The sequence below is a fragment of the Thermobia domestica genome, chromosome 13, assembly GCF_964235325.1.
Source record: "Thermobia domestica chromosome 13, izTheDome1.hap1.1, whole genome shotgun sequence".
NCBI lineage: Eukaryota > Metazoa > Arthropoda > Insecta > Zygentoma > Lepismatidae > Thermobia > Thermobia domestica.
The window spans coordinates 92,351,248-92,374,514 of record NC_137466.1 but is presented as its reverse complement, the minus strand read 5'-3'; the positions used below and the strand labels follow the sequence as shown (position 1 = coordinate 92,374,514).

Sequence of the window (23,267 nt, the reverse complement as noted above, 5' to 3'; positions counted from 1 at the left end):
TAGAAGGTTTTTGAAGAAGTCCGACCCCGGTGGACCCCCCGTGGATGCGCCTCTGGGTCTAAATCTCAGCTTTGGATATTTTTATCCGTTAAACGCTAATCATATTATAAAATTTTATCCTCAGGAAGAAAAACATCCTGTATTTATCTGGCAACCCTAACAATGGGAAAGGAGGACATACGCGCCACGTAGCGATTGCAATGTGAATTACAAGTTGATGGCGTTAGCATCGCGTCACGCATCGTTTGCCCTACTAACGGCGGCGGATCTTCCACCACCACCTCCACACACCGACCACCGAGACCGCTCCGAACGACCGTCGGAACCTTTGCTTTTCTTTCCTTCGTTTCGTGGCTATCTGTCGAGTAAGTCCCCGCGGTTGGAACGCAACGATGTGAACTGAACGTGTGTTGTTGGTATGGTAATACCGTTTCGTTTAGTTTTTAAAAGTGTGTGAGAGTGTTTTGTGGTTTACGTTAAGTTGAGAGAGAACCTTTTACTGTGTGCTAAATAAACGGTCAGGACACATAGATAGATCTACAACCATTCTATTTATCAGTTTGAAAGCCTGTCAGCATTTTGTATTCAGGTCGCTGCAGTCTTTTCCAGGTAATGTAAACAATTCTTGATTGTGCTCTCTCCGTCTTTAAGAAACATGTGATCTACACCACCAATTGTAATTTCTGTTATTGTGGAAATGTATATTGAAGTTTTTCGTTCTTTTAATTCAAATTCAGTGAATGACTTCTTCAAAAAGAAAAGAAAAGAAGGGTTTGGTATTATTCTTGTGCAAGATACATTTGCTGTTCCAGATGGGATTGTTTACCGCAATTTTACATACATATTCATGAAAATGAACGTAATATATAAACTAAAACTGAAAGCTGATATGTTTTTATATATTATATAAATATTATGCCCAAAAGGTCTATATACCTAGTGAAACTAGACAAGTTTACTAAGTCAATGGAAAAGGAGAAGAGGTCAAGTATTTCCCCCCATTGTTGTTCAAGATATATATACAAAGTTGGAAATTACGGTATATGGAGTGAAAGGATACATTGCGAGTTCGGGTTAAGCATACCACGTATGCAAGAACCGAGTATCGAATTAAAAAAGAATTACAGTACATAGAGTAAAATTTGTCATCGATACTTTTCTGGTCGGGATATAGGCTATGAATCCATTTTACGTATTCTGGAGTATGAGTTACTAAGGAATTGCATTGGGAACAAGGGCGCCCATCAGGGGGCAAGGTGGGGCGCTCTCCCTCTAGAGGAAATTGTACCTCAGAATATCGAAAATCCAATAGAATTTTTACAATAGTTACAGCAAAATTTGAAACTATTTTTGCAACGTCGCTTATACTTGCCCCTCCTTGGAAACCACAACATGGGCGCCCTTGATTGGGAACACTATTTTGGTGCATATATATATACCTAGGATTTATCCGGTAATTTATCGTAGCTCCGGAGGAAAGAGCCAAATACAGGAACGTTTCTTTCCTTCCTGAACGTACACCTGGAAGAAACACGGTTCTCAACTAATTAGGAAACGTAGCCAGCTGCAAGCTCTCATCTGCATTATTTATTCCAGATAGAGGTAATAAACTAATTGAAAATCATGGGTAAAGCAATTAACACGAAGGTGATTTAAAAAGCCCACACATGCATATTTAGAAAGTGACGGAGATTGCTTTTGAGAACTGACAGCCAGCACAGGTACACTCATGTCCAAAATTATTGTCACATTTCTATAAATATGTTGTTCTAGGAATATAATTTGATAACGAATTCGCCCGGTATTTCTCATGATGTTAGTATGTGTATAATCGGCATAGACATGTATGTGGCAAATTTCATGTCAAAAAAGCAGTAAATAAGAACAATAAAACGAAAACAAAACTTTCTTCTCCATTTAGCAACATTTTATTTTACTCATTCTAATTTTCGTATTTATAATTCTTTTCCTGTGAAATTTACCACAAATATTCATTTCCCAATTATACACATAGTATCAGTATTAAAAGTACCGGTACCCTGCAAAATCATTATCAAATTATATTCTTACAAGAAGACAGTTATAGATATGCGACAATAATTTTGGACATGAGTGTACAATCATTGATGCTTTGTTTTCAGGCAATGGTCCGGTCAGAAATTCCTTCCCGGAGCCTAGGGTCACATCACTGATCGTGCTCAATGTGGATGACAAGGATTTTTGAAGTATTAGCCTACTTTTTACCCCGTGTATTGCAAGTCTCACCCAAAGGAAATATGAAATTATCACTAGGTACAATGACTTAAAAAGGAATGAATAATAAGTCTATATTTACTTAAATATGCCATTAGTCGTAGAGAATTTCCTTCCTAAGTAATGTATTCGTTTTTACAATTTTACAATTTCAAAGCAGTTATCGGCTGTCTCCAGCAGCACCCAGTATGTATTCAGGTACTAAAACCGTAGGTACATAACCTATACAGTACATGCCGAAAGGGCGCCGATCATTTCATGATTTGCTTGAAAGGGTAGGGCAAGAACAAGGGCGCCGATCCTGGGGGCCCGGGCCCCCAAACATCATGTGGGCTCCCGCATTGTATTTATGAATATGCAATATTTGGCATAATTTGAATTCAATTAGTCTTAAAAATCTTCATTATATGCCTCCTGCATCCGAATCCCCCCCCCCCCCAAAGTTACAGAGAAATCGGCGTCCTTGGGCAAGAACCTCCGATATAGTAGATTTCACATGTTTCATTAGCATTTTTATTATATTTGATTAAAATGTATACGTGTTTCGAATTTAAGGGTGAAAATCTTCCCTGAAACCCCGAATGAGGCGCCTGGCCAAAAGTAGTTGTTGTCTGCACTATTCCAATTTTATTTGTCAAACTTCTCCAATGAGAAACATAATGATCCGCTAAGAAGGAAGGGGACATACCTTCTTATTCTCACCCTTGGCCACGCCCTTGAAAGTATACATTAATTTCATGGATCAGATTTGCTGCTTTGTGTACTTTTTTTTTTTTTTTTTTTACTAATATTACAACGAATTACTGGCAAATGCCATGTTGGTTTACATTTGTAATCCAACTTAACTGAAACATACAGTTGATATTAAGTTAAAATAACAATAAGTGTAATTGTAGAGGAAGAATGACATTATGGCAAAATTTCTTATCAGTCGTTCGGTGTAATTTTTTTTTAGCAAACGTCTTGTAGAATTTGGTTTGTAACGTTGCAGTACTTAAATAATAATAATAATAATAATAATAATAATAATAATAATAATAATAATAATAATAATAATAATAATAATAATAATAATAGTAATAATATCCTAAAATGCTTAAATTTCAAAAAAAAAAAACATTTATTCATCACCGTGTAATGCAACTCTGACACTAAATTTTATAATTTAATAGTAATTTTCGTTTGTCATGTATATTTACCATTTGCTGAAACAACCTATAGTTTACAAATTTGAATCTATAGTTTACACTGTTTTAGCGTAATTCACATCCGCAAAGTATATCTGTTTTATATATTACAGAAGTATAATAAATGCCTTACATTCCATATTGCCAAAACTGTTGGTAGTCAACTACTCATAGATGTGTATCGATTATACGCAACTTGCCAGTAAGTAATTACTGGGGGGAGGGAGAGATTCCGAATAGTTAATTCGACTCCAGATGTTTGAATCCAGACGCGTATTAATAATAATAATAATAATAATAATAATAATAATAATAATAATAATAATAATAATAATAATAATAATAATAATAATAAAAAGCAGCTGCACTAACCGAGACGTTGCTAGATTTATTAAAGAAGGAAACTCCTGTCATTCACAGCGAATGACTTTGTAGGTGGATGGAGAATGATAAATATTTGTGTTGATCCCCTTTAACATAGGATAAACACATCGAGGAGAAGTTTATATGAGCGGCTCGGGGGAACACAATGATATGTAACATTTCGTAACTTCAGAGTAAAATGAAAAAAAAAAAAAAAAATTCAGCCTTCCGATGCAATGCAATGCAGTGACACATACCAAAACAAGTTTCCCCTTGCCATTTGCAGATACATTTCCGAATTTAAATTACCTACATAATATTCTCTGGTTCAATCTCAACTCATTCCACCTAATAACTCAACTTCATAGGAAGTGGCGCTTACCATTATGTTACTCCGACTTGTACAGATATAAATCCATCTTTTCTTGAAAGTATGGTTTTAATTATTTATTACAGAGGTTTCCACTTACTTTTCCACGTTATCTGGCGCCCCCTTCTTAAATCCTGCATATTTCACGTCCACCTCCTTCCCGTTTGTTAATCATACTTAATTTTTGTCTGACCTCTTCTGAGACTTCAGATGAGCGTTGAATTAACAAATCTTCCATTATACCAACAATAATAGCATTGTTACAATATTTATGTTGCAGCAAGACCTCTGCATAGTGCAGTATAATTCTTTTTACCTGTTTTGTCTTAACGAAAGCACGCTTTCTTACTTTATAGTTATTTTGTACGTCTAGTACAGAGTTTCTCAACCTGTGGGTCGGGACCCTTAGGTCGTCGCGAAGTAAAGAACAAGAAATAAATATAATTAGAATCTGATATACCGGAAAATATTTTTAATTTTGTTCTGATAGGCATATTTTTATTTTTAGATATACTGTTAAGAACAACAAAAAATAGGTCTACTAAACATTTTCAGCAGGTGCAGAGTAGTTTAAAAAGCGATTTAAATGAAAGGGGTACGTACAAGAAATGGATTCTACTATTGTGGAAATAGATGGATATTGTAAGATCTCCGGAATAGGTATATTAAAAATCCCACGCAAGCTTATTACAAACGAGAAATTATAAGGGGGTCGCTGGCAAGAGGATGTGATAAAATGGGGATTGCGATAGGAATTAGATTGAGAACCACTGCTCTAGTATTTAATTTAGCGCCTCTTTTTCACACCATTCGTAATATTTGTAAGTTAAATGACCATAAGAAAAAAATTCTACATTCTGGGTATTTTTGTAAAACAAATAGGCCTATACATTGTTTTAATGCCGCTTTTATATTATTTCAGTACTTTTCATCAACACCGACAATCCTAAAGACAAAGTAGAATAGTCAAAGCTATTGTTAACAAAAGTTACCTAAACCTAGATTGTTAATAATTTCTGACATTATCATAGGCCCCGACTACATGGATAATTCGAGTCTCAAGCACCCATTCCAGAATTTTAATGCGTACTCAGCACCCATTGGATTTTTCTCATTTCCTTTGGCCAATATTGATAAACACATTTGCAATAGAAAAACAAAATTTCATTCTTAAGAGTTTTGTTCAATACAAATAAGTATAGGTGATCTTGGTCAAAATGCACAAATGAATAAGTAAATTAAAGTAAAATAAAAATGATTACGCCTTTCATTTCATTACAGTAGCCTGTATCCCCTTGATGGTTGTTCATGCGCATCAGACCCCCCCCCCCTAGTTTGAAAAACCTTGGTCTATTGGATCTGTTAAAAATAAACAGAATGCGAGACTTGAGATGTCATTTATCTTACAAGTGCCGAAGCGTAAGCACTTATTGAAAAAAATTAAAAGTCGGTGTGTATGATCATTAGCTTGCGCGCCCTTGCTCGCATTTCACATCAAATCCCCAGGGAGGGCACGGTGGCTTAGTGGAAGATTTCGTACCGTTGGTACACGGGGCCTTTGGTTCGATCCCTGGTCAATTAAGCTTGTAGTAGACAATATCGTGTCCGTGGGTTTTCTCGGGATACTCCCATATCCTCCTACATTATCATTTCACCAAATCTTCCATAATCATTTACTTGCTTTAACAGTCTCTCATACCCTAACGGACATAATCGAGGGACGTTAAATTGAAAAATTTCATTTCATTTCCATTTCTACTAATTACCAACAGCCTTTATAGTAGTCAAGTTTACCAAAGTGGAAACATTTGGTAATAGTACGTTAATATAATATTTTCCCATTAGATTTGAGTGCGTGGAGCCCCTGGTTCGATCCCAGCTCGCGCCAAGTGAACTTTGTGTGGTGGGCAAACACCGTGTGCGTGGGTTCTTCCGTTTCCTCCCACTTTCTTTATTCCACCATTTCATTCATTTTTCATCATTACCGTCTCCTTTAGCCTAACCGGCATAATCGTGGAACGTAAAGCTGAAAGATTTCCCATTGGATTTGAAGCATTTCTATATATCGACGTTAATGGCTCTCCTTTCTGAACGTGCCAAAAAATGATTTTAAGAATGAAGACAAAATGAAAAAAAAAAAAAAATGTGAGCAATTCCTACGCAAGGTAAACGTCTGCTTAGTAATGCTGAGATAATGGTATTTGATTGCAACAACTACTAAGAATTTAGTCTGATTCAGCGCAAAAAAGAATGAAAGAAAAAAAGATAAGGAGTGTTTAGCGGTTATTGCAATTTGCTTTCGTATAACCTATTATTCAAACACAGTGTAAGGTCACCTAACAGTAGTGCCAGCACTTAAATTCATCCATCTTCTTTAACTTCGACAAGAGGACAAACCAAACCTTTGGTGCTAAATCAAATACCTTCTGATCAGTAGCGGATATAGAAGGGTCATTTCGAATGGGAGGGTGCTTAAGGAGTTTTCACATCAATAAGAACAAAATAGTGCAATATTATATAACCAATGATATAGGCCTATATAACGTAATATTTTTGTTGATACTTTATGATACAGCATAATAATTGTTATGTGATGCTAAATAGTGAGCTTTTTTTTTTTTTTTTTTTTAAAAAAAAAGTAGCCTTTGGGAAGGGCTCGGTCACACTCACCACCCTCCTCGTGAAACCGCCACTGTGTCTGATGTGTATTTTTTCCTTATTTGAAAACAGCCAAACTACGTGTATAGCAACTTGTCAATGCATTATTAAATAACGTTTTTGAATCTGTATTTGTAAAACTGCAGTTCGTAAAGGTATTTGAGCAAATGTGGGCGGTTGATATCAAGAACTTGAATCCAACATTTTGATGTCAAAAATCAATTCGAATTATATGGTTAAGGTGTCTGACATTATCTTTCGATTGGTTAGTGGAATCTACAATTGTGTTTCGTGCTCATCGCAGTGATCTCACGTACAACACCACCTCCGCAAATAATTGAACCCATATTCCTAAGATCATGACCTACTGGATTTCACGTAATAGTTAGAAACCAGAATCGTGATGTTGTGGCATCATGCTACACGCTACATTAAAATTTCACCTTTCAGTTAAAGTCATTTCTCAGAGCGTTTTTTTTAAAGGGTCAGACAAATACTTGGGCGTAGACAGGGTGATTGTTACGAAATATTTGCCATCGACATCGTGTGCAATTACATGAAATACAGTAAAAGTGAATCCAGAAGGAATTGCAGATCAAAACTGCTTTAAACAAGTAGTTTTAGGAAGCCAAGCTACTGTGCTTAGTTTGACAGAGTACGTCTATCAGACATCAGACGCAGTAATTAATGTTGAGAACTGTCATGACATTTAGCCTAAAAATAATACTAGAAAGACAAGAATAACCTGTAAATCCGAAATTGAATTCGTAAATTTCCCGTTATTTATACATTTATTAGTGGAGTTACACAAGCACAGCCGTAAACTCGGAAATTTTCCTTTCCATCTGAAACATTGATAATGGATAAGGGAAAGAAAGTCTTAGGAAAAAATCCGTCGAAGTCTTCAGTTAAAGGCACCACCTCGATATTTACAAGGTATAATCCCGATATTCGCCTGAGTAGAAGAAACTAGGAAAACCTGTCAGGGAGGTCGGGTGCTGTGTTCGAACTTGAAATCAGTTGAGGCATCGAACTTGGAACTTTCCTAGATACTTAACCATTCATCTACGCCCGTTCGGATTAGCTATGCGTATAACACCTCTGTGTCATGAATTAAAAAAAAAAAAATCCTAGTGTGTAGTCTATATTGTGTCATTGAAAGAAGTATACTACTAATTAATGTATATCGCCCTATTAGGAGAAATTTCATTAAGTTGCCTCATTCGCAAGATTCCAGAAATCAAGGATGAATAAGGAAGTCAGGGTTAATTGGCTAATTTTGTCTCCATCCGAATGACTTTTTGAATAATTATTACATGATTTTCAAATTTTGTAGAAAATATTATTTGGGTCATTTCATTGTTTTTGTGATGTCTATAGTAAACTAATCCATAGTATTTAACAAAATACAGCTGAAAATTCAGAGTATAACCCGCTTTTGTTTGTTGAAATTTGAAATTTAGCTTCCCTTTTCACACCGAGGCTATATTAGACGTGAACCTACAGTTTAAAGTGGAATCAGAATTATCGTAATGCGTTCAACGTTCTCCCACCGGGAACCAAACCCGAGAGCCGCATCAAGACCACGCACTCTATAGCTATTAAATCAGCGGAGAGAGTAAAATATAACTCGCGAAACTTATTTCTTTATCTGTACAATCACTCGTGTAGCAGCATTATCAAGTGTAAATCTGGTTTGGAAAGTAAAGTAATTGAGTCTTGTAAAGTGACAGCTAAGTGGGTAAGAAGTGTTTGAGGAAGATTCTTTCTCGAAGGTTGTCCAAGTAGTTTGGAAATAAATTTTACAAGAACCAAAGTAAATTAGATTTCTTGCAATTAAAAAATAAAAATGTCTAAAGGAATATTTTGATGTCATGAGGAGTATATTTCATTTAGGGCATTATGCATGACTGGACAGGAATTAAGGTCAATTACTCCATAAATAATGTTAATAAAACGATTTTTACTTAAAGGTAAAATAAGTCGCAATGTAAAATGTATAGTCTGATCAATAATCATATTTATTTTCTTCTTCTTCTTCTTCTTCTTCTTCTTCTTCTCTCTCTTTTTGTGTGTCTGCGTGCGTATGTGGTATTATGTAGGAACATGCATTCTGTATAATTACAATTAATCTACATGAAAATTCAGTTTTGTAACCAGTAGCAGCTATAGAATTTCCAGGAGTCATACTTCTTACTCTGAAGGCCGCAGATTCCCCACTCCTGATCTATCTAGATCGTTCTTTGGAGAACTCTTACTTTCGACGGGGATCCACTATACCACGAGAGTTGTTGGTTCCATTTTCTGGCTCTTGAAATACTCATAATAATTTATGCTATATTTTTAAGAGTGCATATTATTTTATTGGTGCTTCGTATCTTCGTTTAATGCTTATCATAATCTGTGTGTATAGTTTAAAAAAAAACTATTATAGTATACTAGGCGACGCAATTGTTGACTCTTTAATTTTCTTCTCTCTTGGGGCTTCATAGATTCATACTTTTAAAAAGTAGATATAGTGGCGGATCTGGAAGGTAAAAACTTTAGGGGCAGCCAGAACCCAGACTATGATAAGTATATCATCAGTTTACTATAAACTTTCAAAAATATACACTCTAAAAACGATATAGTTCGAACAGAAGTACGATTGAATGCAACAATATGGTTACAGCAATATTCATAGCTGGGAGGACAATATGATATAGTTAAAAATATAGCTGGATCAACAAAATGTATTGCTATCGCAGTCAGTTTTATAGTGGTACCAACTATGTCAACAAGTACCATAATTGACATAGTTGTTACCATCATAAAACTGACTGAAACACCAATACATTTTGTTGATCCAGCTATATTTTTAACTATATAATATTGTCCTCCCAGCTATGAGTATTGCTGGAACCATATTGTTGCATTCAATCATACTTCTGGTTGTTCCAGCTTTATCGTTTTTAGAATGTATAAATAATAATTATTTTTGTCACTCCAAAAAAAAAAAAAAAAAAAAAAAAAACGGAGACCAAGGCCACGGCTAGACACGCCACTGAATAGATGTAAAAAAGAAAAAGAAAAAAAAGATCGATTTCTCATTCAATTATTAATTACATTGTTTATAAAATACTTTGATTCTCTATGGAAGTATAAATTAGTTGAACCTTCCACATTATTAGAACTAAATAAACAAAACAAATACAAGTTTGCAGTTAATTCCGCTGTATAGTTGATAGCACGCACCTTTGTGCACGTGCTCCCGAATTCGATTACCGATGAGAGAGCACTGAATACATTACTGTGGTTAGAATTTCACCTTAAACTGTCTCATATAGCCTCGGTGCTGGAAAAAGATGCTTAATTTCAACATACAACAGTATCAAATACAAGTTTGTGTTCTGCTAAATGCACAAGTTTTTTTTCTTTCTTTTTAAAAATAAAACTGGGTGCAGTTCCAAGAAAAAGTGACATGCATGACTGCTGGCGGATCAGCATTAAGGCCAATTAATCATAAGATCGCTTGTACTAATTCCGCTAATAAATGTTATTTCTTATTGTCCCTTAATGTTAAACAAGATACATGTTTATTTATTTATTTTTCTTAAATATTAAGTTGTACGAGAAACATATTAATTTTAAAGAAAAATCCTTTATTTTTTTCAATGTATGAAGAATCAAGTTGTGCAAAAATTGTGCTATACATCTTTATACACAAAGCACAACAAAGTGCAACAAACTTGTTACTCATTATCAGATCCTCTACCATAAAATGTAGCATACAAGATACACGAAGTCAGTAATTTATCATCAAAACTACAACACAATCTTCTCCACTAGTATGAGATGTGTTTATTATACAGGGCAACAGGTCTGTGCATTATTAGTGTTTCATGAATAATGCAACATTTAGCTTAATAATTGCGAATGTCACTTTTTTTCTTACTGTATATTTTACGCGCTGTTTCACATGAATTAGTAACGAAGCTGTAATAACTATTTACAAACATTAATAATAGGTGGGTTTTGTTTTCTTCATTTACCAGAGTCAAAGTGAAATTTTTAAGTGAAAAAGAAGAAAGAAAAATGGAAAACTAGTTCAGTAAGATGTTGATTATATAGTTTCAATTTTTCCAAAAAAAGTAAACTGACCTTAAGGGATTTAACCTATTTCGTTTCTGAATTCGCATACATATGTATTTCTCAAAACTGTCAATAATTCTTTCGTAAAAACTGATACATTAAATTTTGTTAAGATGGGCAGTTTTGTGTACCTTAGACACTTTACTACCTGTGTAAACCATATAGGTGTACCAAGTGCTGGCATTATTTCATAAATTAGCCTCTTATTGAAAAAACATTCTGAGAATTACAAAAATGTCGAACTTCAAAAACCGTGTATTATCATTTAAATTAATATATTATTGATAAAAAAAATATTGTGTGAAGAAAAAGGTAAGCTTAAATGTAGCAGTACGTAGTTAAGCTGTACGCTTATTTCTACTGTAGTAGATTAATTTTACTGCAGTGATATTTTAATTTCCTTGAGAACCAAGTACGCTCTAAATCCAGATGACATGTTAATGAATTAATACATCTTGTACGCGTAATAGTAAAATACACAGTAAAGTGAATCAAATTATTCATACAAGAGAGACATAAGGCAAATATGACACATATCGACGTCCATTAAGAGCAGTTTTGGAAACCATTGACAATGTGTCTACTAGGGTACGACGAAAATGCTCATTAAAAAAAATCTAATAGTGCCTTTAATGAGAAAAAAAAATAAAAATAAAATTTCAGGGTAATCAGATTTGTGGTACCGCAAGTATGGTAAAGTTTCATGAATTTTACGTTCCTTGTTCTATTTCAACCTCTTTTACCTTTCTTTTATTTGCACTATAAAAACTTTGATTGTATTTGTGTACTTTTTATTTATTAAAGAAATACACTTTTGGGGTTGGGGAGGAATAACGAACCAAACAGTAATTTTTGGTATTGAAAAGGTCTCTTTTTTTTTTTTTTTTTTTTTTGCACATTTTTTACTTAGGATCCAATTTTTTTTAACCATACCTTAAATAAAACCCCTCCTCTCCTCAAAAGTTTGTTTCATCAATAAAAAGACATAACAAATATAATCAAAGATTTATAATGCAAATAAAAGAAGAATGAAAGAGGCTGGAATAGAACAAGTAATGCTAAAACTTTATTTTTGTCTTTTTCACATCAAAAGACAACTTTTTTGCACTATTGTAAATACTTTTTTTAAAAATCGAGGTTTTTTTTTCTTCTACCCTAATGTTTACATTTTTACTTCTTGTTATCTTAGGGGACTTGCAGTTCTACACAATATTATTAATATACAGTACAATGGAAAATAATTTGCCTAAAGGACACACAGATATGAATGGAAAGATTTCATCGAATTGAATTAAAACACATGTTTCAGGCTGAATCTTCATGCGTACTTTCCAAGAAAATTGACCCCCCCCCCAAAAAAAAAGGAAATTAATGCTATCAGAATCACACCATCTGGCTGATACTAAAATATACAGTCATCAAACCGTTGAACTCATTATTACATTACCAAGACAACTGTAAGGTAGACCCCCATCATTAAAGAGGTTTAATCCGAAAATGTAATTAACTCTTAAACTTTTTAATTTTATTGTTAATAAAAACTAAAGGTACGCTGTACTTAAAACATTCGCATAGGCTACGTTGCTATATAACGTTTAAAATCGTGACTTCATAAGATGGAACTTTGTGTGTTATACATGTAAATTTTGGAATTATAGTAAATTACAAGAATTGCTGGAAATAACATTCAAACTTCTATTTTTAAATGCTTAGTCTTTATTTATTTATTTATCTATTTATTTATTTACTAGCAGAGTGTTCGTTTTTCGCATGGGAAGAGTCACCATCCTCCTTAGGAGAGCTAATAGGGGGCTGAATTTGGATTTAAACAATATCGGAAGTGTCACTGTTCATCTCAGTGACCCCGGAAAATATGGATTCGACAGTAATATCGGTCATTTTCGATCATTTTTATATATATATCTCCCTTTATCCCCTCCCCTAAATTGCACCGTCAAAGTGAAATCATAAAAGGCATCCCAGGCCCGAACCTCATCTATGTTGAAAATTTGATCGAGATCGATCTCGTGGTTCGAGAGTTATTGTCACAAAAATAGTCACTTTCATTTTATATATAGGTTTATTTATTTGTTTTAGTCCATTGATTTATGTGCAGAATTGTATTTTCTATTAGCGTTAAAATAAACTGGAACTTTAAGATTTGATTTTGCTGATTTATTCTTCAAATATGTTTACTTCTTGAAATTTAAATTTTATTTTGTATAATTGTAATATTTAATAATTAAATATTTAATTTCAGTAATGTTACATTTAAATGCAATGTAAATTCATTTTGAAAGTGCAAGGGACATTTAACTAGAAAGAAACAAAATAATTTGCTATGTAAATCAATGGACGAAAAGAAAAGCTATTAAATTACTGGAGCTATTTCTCGTTTTTTCACAATTATTTATTATAAATAATAGCATACGTAACATATTCACAGAAACTCGTAAATTTATATTTGCTTTCTGTGTCGACGCTGTTCTAATGACGCTGGAACTGTCGATATAAAACAGAATAGCTTGCAACCACACTGTTCGCCTTTAGTGTGCCACAGGGACACACAAGGTCTTTACAATTAAAGTTTCAATGGAAATGACAAAGGCTGCCGTAGACCCCCTGTTTCGATGGACTCCCCTTTCTCACATCGCTTTCTATTCAATCTGAACCCTGACAATCTATGTTGCTGTGTCTCTGCTGCTGTCACAGTATAAAAAGAGAACCACAGACTATTAAAACATTTAACAACCGGCCATATATATATAGCGAGAGAGGGAGAGAGAGAGTATATTTTAAAAGTACAATAAAGAAGTTGTTTCTAACGTTGTTGCTTTAGTGCTGTTATTCAAACAGTATTCTTCGGTTATATCATACGAAAAATTAAAATGGTCGTGTATTGTAGTTTTTCAGTAATAAGTTTTGATTGAAATAAGGGGCACCGATCCTGAGGGGAGGAGAAGAGACAGTGTTCCACCTCAAAGTTTTCTGGAGTTCCTTGTATTTGTATTAAAATTCTGACGATGATTTTGAGTTTAGCGTTTCTGTTAGCATCGAGGCAATATGAGAGTAAACCTACACCGTAGCGGTCTAATGTTGTATCCGAGACATGAGCTCCCACCGGGAACCAAAGCCGAGTCCCCCACACCAAAGGCGCGTACACTAACCGCTTAGTCACGAGGGAGCTGTATTAAAAATTCTTGTAGATTATATTATCAGACAATAACTACATACGGGAACGGGGCCCCTATATATATTAATCGTCGACACCGATTGGAATACCTATAGTACACTTTTATTTGTAATATCGGTAGAATACAGTTTGTACAGCGGGGGACACTTCTAAATGGTACACCTTAGTCGTAAATCTCCATATGGCTGTACCATTTAGAAGTGTCCCCCGCTGTACGTAAATCATCATATGAATTACAATCGTTTAGAAAACAAGAAAGATTGAAAAGCAAAGTTGGCAACATACTGTTTTGTGAAAAGCTCCATTATTTTCTGACGCAACTAATATTTGTATATACAACATCGACCTTAATTATCCTTTTCAAATAATAGGCCTATATACAGATAACTATAAGTAGATAGGCACCTAAAACAATAACTACAGCTATTTCCATATTTTGAGGCATGAATGTACAATTTACATGGTGATTAACGATTGATAAGCGAGATTTATTTAAAAGGTGCTACACCGAAAATCGAACCCGGCTTTTCTATACCAAATACAGGGAAGCAAACCATTCAACAACTTGCGTTAGTCAATTACAGGCACTGAGAATAAGCTTCCTTTATTAGAATTACTTTTCCTTTTCAAGAAAAAAATACTTCAATAAAAACCAGTAATAGACAAGATTTACTTCTTTTAAGTGTTTCGGAAGGTGCTTCCAAATATTGATGCATGACTTGCAGATATCACGTTTAATTTACTTGCAAAATTATCAATGCAGAAATCATCACGGTCGAGATGTTAGAATTGGCGAAAAAGTTTGTTTTCTTCCTGAAATACTGCACTTAAATGTAATACTAATATAGAAGGAAAGTTTTTTTTTTTTTCTCTATCTCTGCCTCCTACAATTTCTCCGTGTTTCATTCCTTTTACTCTCGCTAGTTTAAAAAACTTTTACAATGCAATCCAAAACATACAGCATCTCTTGCTAGAGTGATTTTCTCCTCAGCGTTTAAGTATTAAGAATAAACAACTTACGGGTGGAGAAAGTGTGCAGTTTTGACTAATTTATTCTGAAAGAATGAGCTTTAATGGCAAGAGCACGTTTTGCAATGTGTTGATGCGTAAATAGGCTGTGTGTGTGTGTGTATTGAGGAGAGTATATTACCAGCTGTTGTATGAATGTATGAACTTTCTTATTTTAGTAGAAAAAAAAAAAAACTTTTGTGGCTTTCTACAAATTTTGGGTTGCACTCACAACTTAAAAAGCACATTTAATTATATTAAAACATTTTAGATAACTTGCAATTAATCCAGATATTGGCAGAATGGATACCTAATACGTTCAAAGATTTCAAATGTAAAATACTCTGAGGAGCTCATTGATTGTAGTGAAGTTGGTTTACATGGTTTAACACAAAAATGACGATAATATATTAATTAATAAATTAGTAAATGTAATCACCATCTAGAGTTTGGTAAGTAAATAAATTTTCAGATTCTTACCTAGATAACATTCCACGTTTATACCAGCCTTTCTCAAGCCATCATGGTGAGTCTGTACTCTTGTTAGAAGCTTGCATTTACACGGCTGCAGGTTTAACCAAGGTATAGTAAGCTTGTTAGGCCCTCGAATGCAAGCTTGCTTCAGACTTGCCAACAACATGTAACATAAAGCTAGCCTTAAAATACCTTTAAATTGACACATCTGCGATTAACCTAGCTTCCAAGGCTTTAGGTGATACACTTGTCATAAGTCTATCTTTCAAGACTTTGGACCTTACCAGGGCTATAGCAAACTTGCTAGCTTCTCGATTGCAAGCTTACTTCAGATTTTCCTTAATACTAATATAAGGCTAGCCTTAAAATTCCTGTAAGTTGTCACACCTCTAATAAGCCGTCTATCTTTCAAGCTTTGTAAAGTGATTTACGAACTGAACTCTTAATACCAATATTCAGATTTAGTTTAGTTGGTTGGATGATTTGAAGTTTAACGTTCTTTCTAGCACCAAAGCTGCATGAGACATGGATCTTCAGCTTAATGTGGAATCCAAACCACATGACGTCTCACAGAAAATAAAACCCGAGACTTGCGAAGATTGTATGCTACACATGTAGTCACGATGGAGCTTCTCAGATTTAGCCAATAATACTTTTAGCTACAGGTAACATTCTAATATCTGTATATATATTATATGGAGGGCTCAAAGTCTTAAGATAGTCATATAATAGAGAAACGAGGTGATAGGAATAACCCAATGTCGAGGGCGTGTCCTAGGGGGTGGGAGTATCATCATCAATTATATCATACAGCCGGCCACCATGTTGGCATCATGCTTGTTTTGTTAGTAGCGTTTTGAGTTTTTTTAATATAAGGTGATCCAAATTCCTTAACACATACGTACTCTAACCCTATCTTGTAAGTACTACACCAGAATCGCAATGTATAATCAACAAAATTATCATTGTTCCGAATATGCGTTTGTAGAAGTTCCAATATTACTTCATTTCCTTTCCTATTATGGATTTTTCATGTTATTTTTCTGTATAAAAAATACCTGATCTCTACACGAAGACAGTGCAAAGAATTGTTTGCACTGTCTTCGTGTAGAGATCAGGTATTTTCAGGATATATATACAGGATGGGTGGGACATATATATATATAGGGTGGATGGGAAGTAAGTTCCTATTGAAAATAAATTGTTTATTTTTTTTAAAAAAATACTTAACCAATTTTTATGAAACAAGAAGCATTTTGTTCCTCGTAAGAATTTATTACATCTTATCTCATTTAAGTATCAGTAGTATCACATGTAAGTATCAGTGGCAGATCATGCTCAATGTCTTACCGTGCGTGAGCAGGCTCAGTTAGCATCCCGGTACGAAGTATGGCAGTCCGTGGTACAAGTACAGAGATTATGGCGAAGTGTGGAAGGACCTCGTGTCTCAATAGATGCAAAGATCTTAAGGAAACTAATGGACACAAGTTCTGTAGCAGATATTAGGAGATGCGGTCGCCCCTCAAAATCCAGGAATTAGGAAAAAGTGCGTGTGGTTCAGGGAATGTTCACTCTAAGTCCTCAGAAATCACAAAGACAGGTATTTTGCTAAAGTGGTTAAACCCGACAAAATGCGAATTGTTCTGAAGAGAGTTGAATTTTCGCCCATTGAAAGCACATTACTGCTAGGAATTATCTCCGGAAGACTATGATCATCAATTGGAGTGGGGGGAGATGATGTTCACTTGGTATGAAGACTGCTTCAATCTTTTCGGTAATATCTTGTGGTCAGAAGAAGCCGTGTTTCATGTTATGGGGTTTGTTAACCCGCACACTTATTATTGTTTGGCAAAAGGGGATGCAAGGGTGGTTGTTGAGAAAAGCCAACATCATCCAAAGGTCACGGTTGTGTGGTATAAAATCCACGAAAGTTATGGGTCCATTCGTCATTCAGGACAAATGAATACAGAAAAGTACCTTAGTGTGCTTGAAGATTGTGTTCACGGTATTGTACCTTCGTAGGACCATTACAACAACCTATTTTTTAATGCAAGATGGAACCCCGCCTCATTGCGCACGTCCTGTGCGTGTGACTCGACACCTATTTCCCAGGACGGTGGTTGGAACGTCATGGTCCTCTTGAATTAGCAGCAAGGAGTCCGACATAACGCTCTGCGACTTCTTCGTCTGGGGTGTGTGAAAGGGGAAGTTTATTGCACAAAACTAAAAACTCGTGATGAATTAGAGGAACGAATTCGCCAAGTTCTTGCAAACGTACCGCTGGAATATCTGCGGAAGCCTGTTGGAAACTACTGGATAATGGTGGTATTATGTGGAATTTTAGCAATAAATAACAATTCTATCATTGTAATATATATATATATATATATATATATATATATATATATATATATATATATATATATATATATATATATATATATATATATATATATATGCTTTTGTTTCATGAAAATTGGATAAGTATTTTAAAAAATAAACAATTTTCAATAGCAAGTTAATCACTCTTACCCTTGTATGTTTGCATCATCTTTTTCCTTTTATGTTCAAAGTATTTTTTGAATAAATTAAGAAATTGATAGAGTTATATTGAGTGATGATATCATTGAAATATCTTTTATCAGGATACAGATATGAATTATAACGTACAAACATCTTTATTCTTAATGAAAGAAAAAAAGAAAAACATGTATGTGGTGTATAGTATTATATTTATTTATACAATATTCAGTTACCTTGCTTGTAGGACTTTCTTTGTTAATAGGAAGAATGGGTATCCCCATAACAAGAGAAGAAAGTCCGACTTAAATAACGATAACGGTTCATAGTTTACAACGAAAAAAAAATGTATTTTTTTAAACTGAGAAAAGGGGAAAATATAGTTATTCTTTAACTGAATCCTTTTTTAACAAAGTTCAACTAATGTAAGCAGTTTACGGTTACATGCAGAAGAAAACAATCGTCTTGTATTCTTATGAAAAGATGGAAGTTGTATTTGCGTGTGCGTAGCTGCAGGGAGTGTTAAAAGGAAACAAAACGGAGCTACAGCCAATTTTTCCCATAAGCAAACTTGTGGAACATTTCAACATATTGCACTTGTCTTTAAGAAAAAAAGAAAACAGAACGAAGAAAATCTTTCGTAAACTATTGTTAACAGCTTCCGGTCCTAAGCCAAAGAGTTAAAGACCTGAAAAGTGTGGCAAGCTAATCATGTGGGTGTGAATTGTAAAGTGTTACCATGTAAATCACTATAGCACGACACGAAGCTAATTCTGGAGAAAGGAGGAGGAGGAGAAACAAAAATAGTGTTTCTGTGTCGCGCATGGCTGTCACTTTATAGGAATGACAAATAAGGACCTGTTAACACTGACGCCGATTTCGAATGAATAGATGTACACACTTCTTAGCAGTACCATCTTGTTACCTTTGGTATAATGATTTTTCTTCTTTTACTGTGTTAAATAGTTAATGGGTATACATAGTAAATGGTTTGCAGAAGCAATAAACATGCTTTTCTTTATATATATATATATATATATATATATATATATATATATATTAGAATCCCGAAAACTCAGCCTTTACTGTATGGGCCGAGTTTGTGAAAATGGGTTATCGGGAATGGGATTATAAAAGAGTAAGTACAAATGTTTAATCAGAAAATACAGTACTCTACTTGTATGTATTGGTTGATTGAGAATACAATAGAGAATAAATTGCCCAATTATTCTTAAACAAAGAAAAATTACGTACTATGCTCTATGCTCTATGCGTATGAAGGCACAGAGCCGTTACTATCTATGAAAATGAAAATTAATGAATACACACTGTACAGTAATTTACCTGATAAGACAAAGCTCAGAAAATACCCGGCAATGACCTTGAACTGGTCGGCGCGCGAGTTTTTTCGCCCTGCCAGTGTGTGTTCGAGTTACTGCCGGAGTATATGTATATCCAGTTAGTAGTGATTTCATGGGGTATCTCGGTTGGAAAATCTGTCCTAGAGCTACGAAAATTTCCCCAAGACCATACGACGCGTTCACTGCACAAGAGAATCAAGTTCACTTTTGGTTATTTTAGATATATTTCATCTTTAAGATATCTATCTGAAGTTCATTTCAGAGCTTACAAGATTCATTTCCAGACATTATAAGTAACTCTTATAATGTTAAAAATAAAATGTGTTAACTTTTCCCCGTTGGTAAGTGGACTTGATTTCCTTGTGCTCTGAATGCCTCATATCTCCGATAGTGCTTAATATAGATTACCGTATTTTTGCATTAGATCTTATTACTTTTCACCTATCGTATATTGAAAGTCCCCTTCCACCTCTGGGAGAAATCATTTGAGATAATCACTGCCTTCAGTTGAAACTGATAATAAAAGTAACAACGTTGGGTAGTGTATTTTCTGTCCTGGAGCTCATAAAAAGGATGTTCCGTGTTCCGTGGATTTGCTGTCGATGCATATTCTGCCAAAAATGGGCCCATGATCTATGTGATGACTGCGCAATTCCACTTACATTCTCTGCGTAGTAAACAAGAAAGAACTGTTCATAGTGCATTGCATCATGGAAAACTTTACATATCATTAAAGTTGTTTATTTTATTTTTAATGTGATCTATAAAGCGGGATATGAATAGACTAAGTTATAAAAAAGTTCTCAATAGTTGTTACTCAGTGTTCGAAAATCTTTATATTTAGCGTAAGAGGTGTTTCATTGTGCAATGGTCACCCTATTTCTTTACAGTTGGCTCTGCCGAAATGATAATTACAAGTGCTTAAAGTAAGTAGTTGCGTAGTATTTACAGTCATCCAAACAAACTCCAAATAAAATATGTGAAACATGACCTCGCCCCTCTCCTCATCAAAGAAAATAGAGAAAGATTCTGTTCTTTCTTGATGCATAAATGCATTACGATATTAAAGTTTCGAAGTAAATGCTATTCCTCTGACATACAGGGTTACGGTACATTTTATACTTTTCTTTCTTAACCTTGCGTTATAATTATCTTCAGGTGCAGACCTAAGTCCCAGTCATCTATTCTATATCATTAAGTGTTATAAATACTCGTAATTGATTTGTAATGAAGTAATTTTAATGTAGAAACTTTAGAATTAATAAAACAAAATTGACCTAAGCAACAAATATATATTAATAATACAATGGAAAACCGTCGAAACTGTTCCACAAGTATTGTTCATATATATTTGGTGCTTTTGTTTTATTAATACTGTCGAATATTTCCAAAGTTATAATGAACAAGATAGTAGACATTGATAAACATGATGGATAATCATGAAACATGTCTTTTTTTAATTATGCTCTTAGTCATCGGCAGACATACATTATAATAATAATAATAATAATAATAATAATAATAATAATAATAATAATAATAATAATAATAATATAATCGTTACCGGAACTTTCGGTACAATGGATGCTATCAGTTTTCTATCTTATTTGTTATTTAATTTCTTCTTTTCGTTCCCCAGATGGTTCCGTGCATGTAGCGCCCGTAGACTTAGCGCCCAGTGTTTCTGGCTCACAGAAGGAATTTTATATTGATTTTATCTCACAATCAGGGATGTCCAGTTCATTTTACCACTCTTTCCACAGATCGTTAATTCCTGTTATTTTCTTACATCCATGTTCCGTGTACTTAGCGTCCACTAAGTAAAACTGTTATGTAGAGGGAGAAAGAGAGAGCGAGAGAGAGACAGAGAGACCAGCCAATAGCACTGATTATGACGCTTCAATGAATCATAACCTACAGATATATATATATATATATATATATATATATATATATATATATATATATATATGCATGTATGTAACTGTACTCCGTGGTATGCAATGCTCTACAATATTTAAATGTACTATAAACTAAGGTTACATATTTAGCTTTTAATGTGAAAACTATATAAAACAGACGTAATCTAGAATACCGCAATGAGGATAAGGCATACAAAAAACGGTGAACATATTCTCACGACTGAGAACCGGGACAAAATGTAAACTGGCGAAACACCGGGATAAGAGTCTTCATGGAGGTCACGGTGGTTCAGTGGTAGAAACACTCACATCTGGTTCATGGGATCCCTGGTTTTATCCCATCTTGCGTCAAATGGGCTTTGTGGTAGTCAGACGCTGCGTGCATGGATAAACTCGGAGTTCTCTCGTTTTCACTCACTTTCTTCATTCGACCATTTAATTCATTCTCACAATCACCGTCTTCTCTATCCTACTCAAGGTTTCATTTCATTTCAAGAGCTTTCAAACCGGGACTGTCCCGGTAAAACCTGACATATGGTAACTCTGACTATATAACAACATCGGTTTCGATACCAAAAAAGAAAAATTCAAATTATCATATGGTATTACACAGTTTCAGAAAAAAAAAACATCTAACAAGCTAGCCGCATTAAGTCTGATACATATTTCACAACTTTATGCGTAATATAAATGTATATAGTTAAGCAATTGATATCAATCATACACTAGAAGCACTGAAAAACGTAACGTTCTATAATAAAAAGAACGTTACTTTACGAACCAATAAGTTAATCGCTCTACGAACCTTATTGTACACATTATACCCTAAAATTACAGCCTTATGCAGTAATCAATTCCAATCAGATATTGAACGAGTATGGTGTTTTCTTGAGAATAATCCATCAATAAGTTGAACAAGCGCCTTTGAAGGTTAATCGTCTTCCATTTTATCCTCTTCTTCGGTAATTCATCTCGCTACTCTTGTTCGATGCAGTTGAAACCATGGCCTCATCCTTTTGCAATGTCCATCTACAAGGAAGGATGAACAGGTTCAACCTTTTGGAATTTCAAATTCGAAGCTTCTGTCAATTTACTCGTTCGTGTCTCTTTCTGTAATGTTGCTATATGAACGGGTATGTTGCGAGGAAACAAAAGAGGCTAGCAAAGAAATCGAATCGTAAGATCACCATAAGATGAAAGTCGCATATTCCAGAGACTACCTGATACGTAATGTTGATCAAAATAAATTAGGAAATCTTCAGTTTCTTCTGGTACGATTTGCTGTAAGGAATCCATCCCTTCTGACCCTTGTCAGAGAGAAGGAAAACAAATCCGTCCACCATTCCACAGAAATCGGACTTTCTCATTCTCCCTGTAAAAATTCGCCATTCCCAACTGCTGCAGTATGTACTTCGTGTTCGTGTGACTTGTCTGGAACGCTTTGGCTTACGACTTTCCTCACTAGCCACGTGTGGTTGTGAATTTAATTTACATATTCCAATATTTGTTTGTTTTATCCCTCCCCGCTGGTCTAGTGGCAAGCACGCAAGCCTTTGGCGTATGAGGTTCAAGGTTCGATTCCTAGTGGGAGAGCATTGAGTGACCAAAGTGGTTCGGGTTCCACTATAATCAGTAAATTCAAGTCTTCCTTCGCCTACCCGGCAAAACCATGGAACGTAAAACTAAATACAAACCTTTTCTTTTTTAGCAAAAGAAACGTTTTATTATTAAGTAAAACACTATTCAGAAATATAATATTAAAATTTGCAAGAAGGAAATTTATTTCTGCGTAACAAAATTAAAAAATTAATTATACGAGTTACAGTA

General features: G+C 34.5%; 1 protein-coding gene across 2 annotated transcripts in view; it reads left to right on the top strand.

The window, feature by feature from the left end:
- The first annotated feature begins 226 nt into the window (after positions 1–226).
- Positions 227–23,267, top strand: part of LOC145668336 (uncharacterized) — a 161,534-nt gene continuing 138,493 nt past the window's right edge. For both annotated transcript variants that reach the window (XM_081736091.1, XM_081736090.1), the window contains exon 1: positions 227–609. The gene's annotated coding sequence lies outside the window, so the exon portion shown is untranslated. The remainder of the gene's footprint in view (positions 610–23,267) is intronic.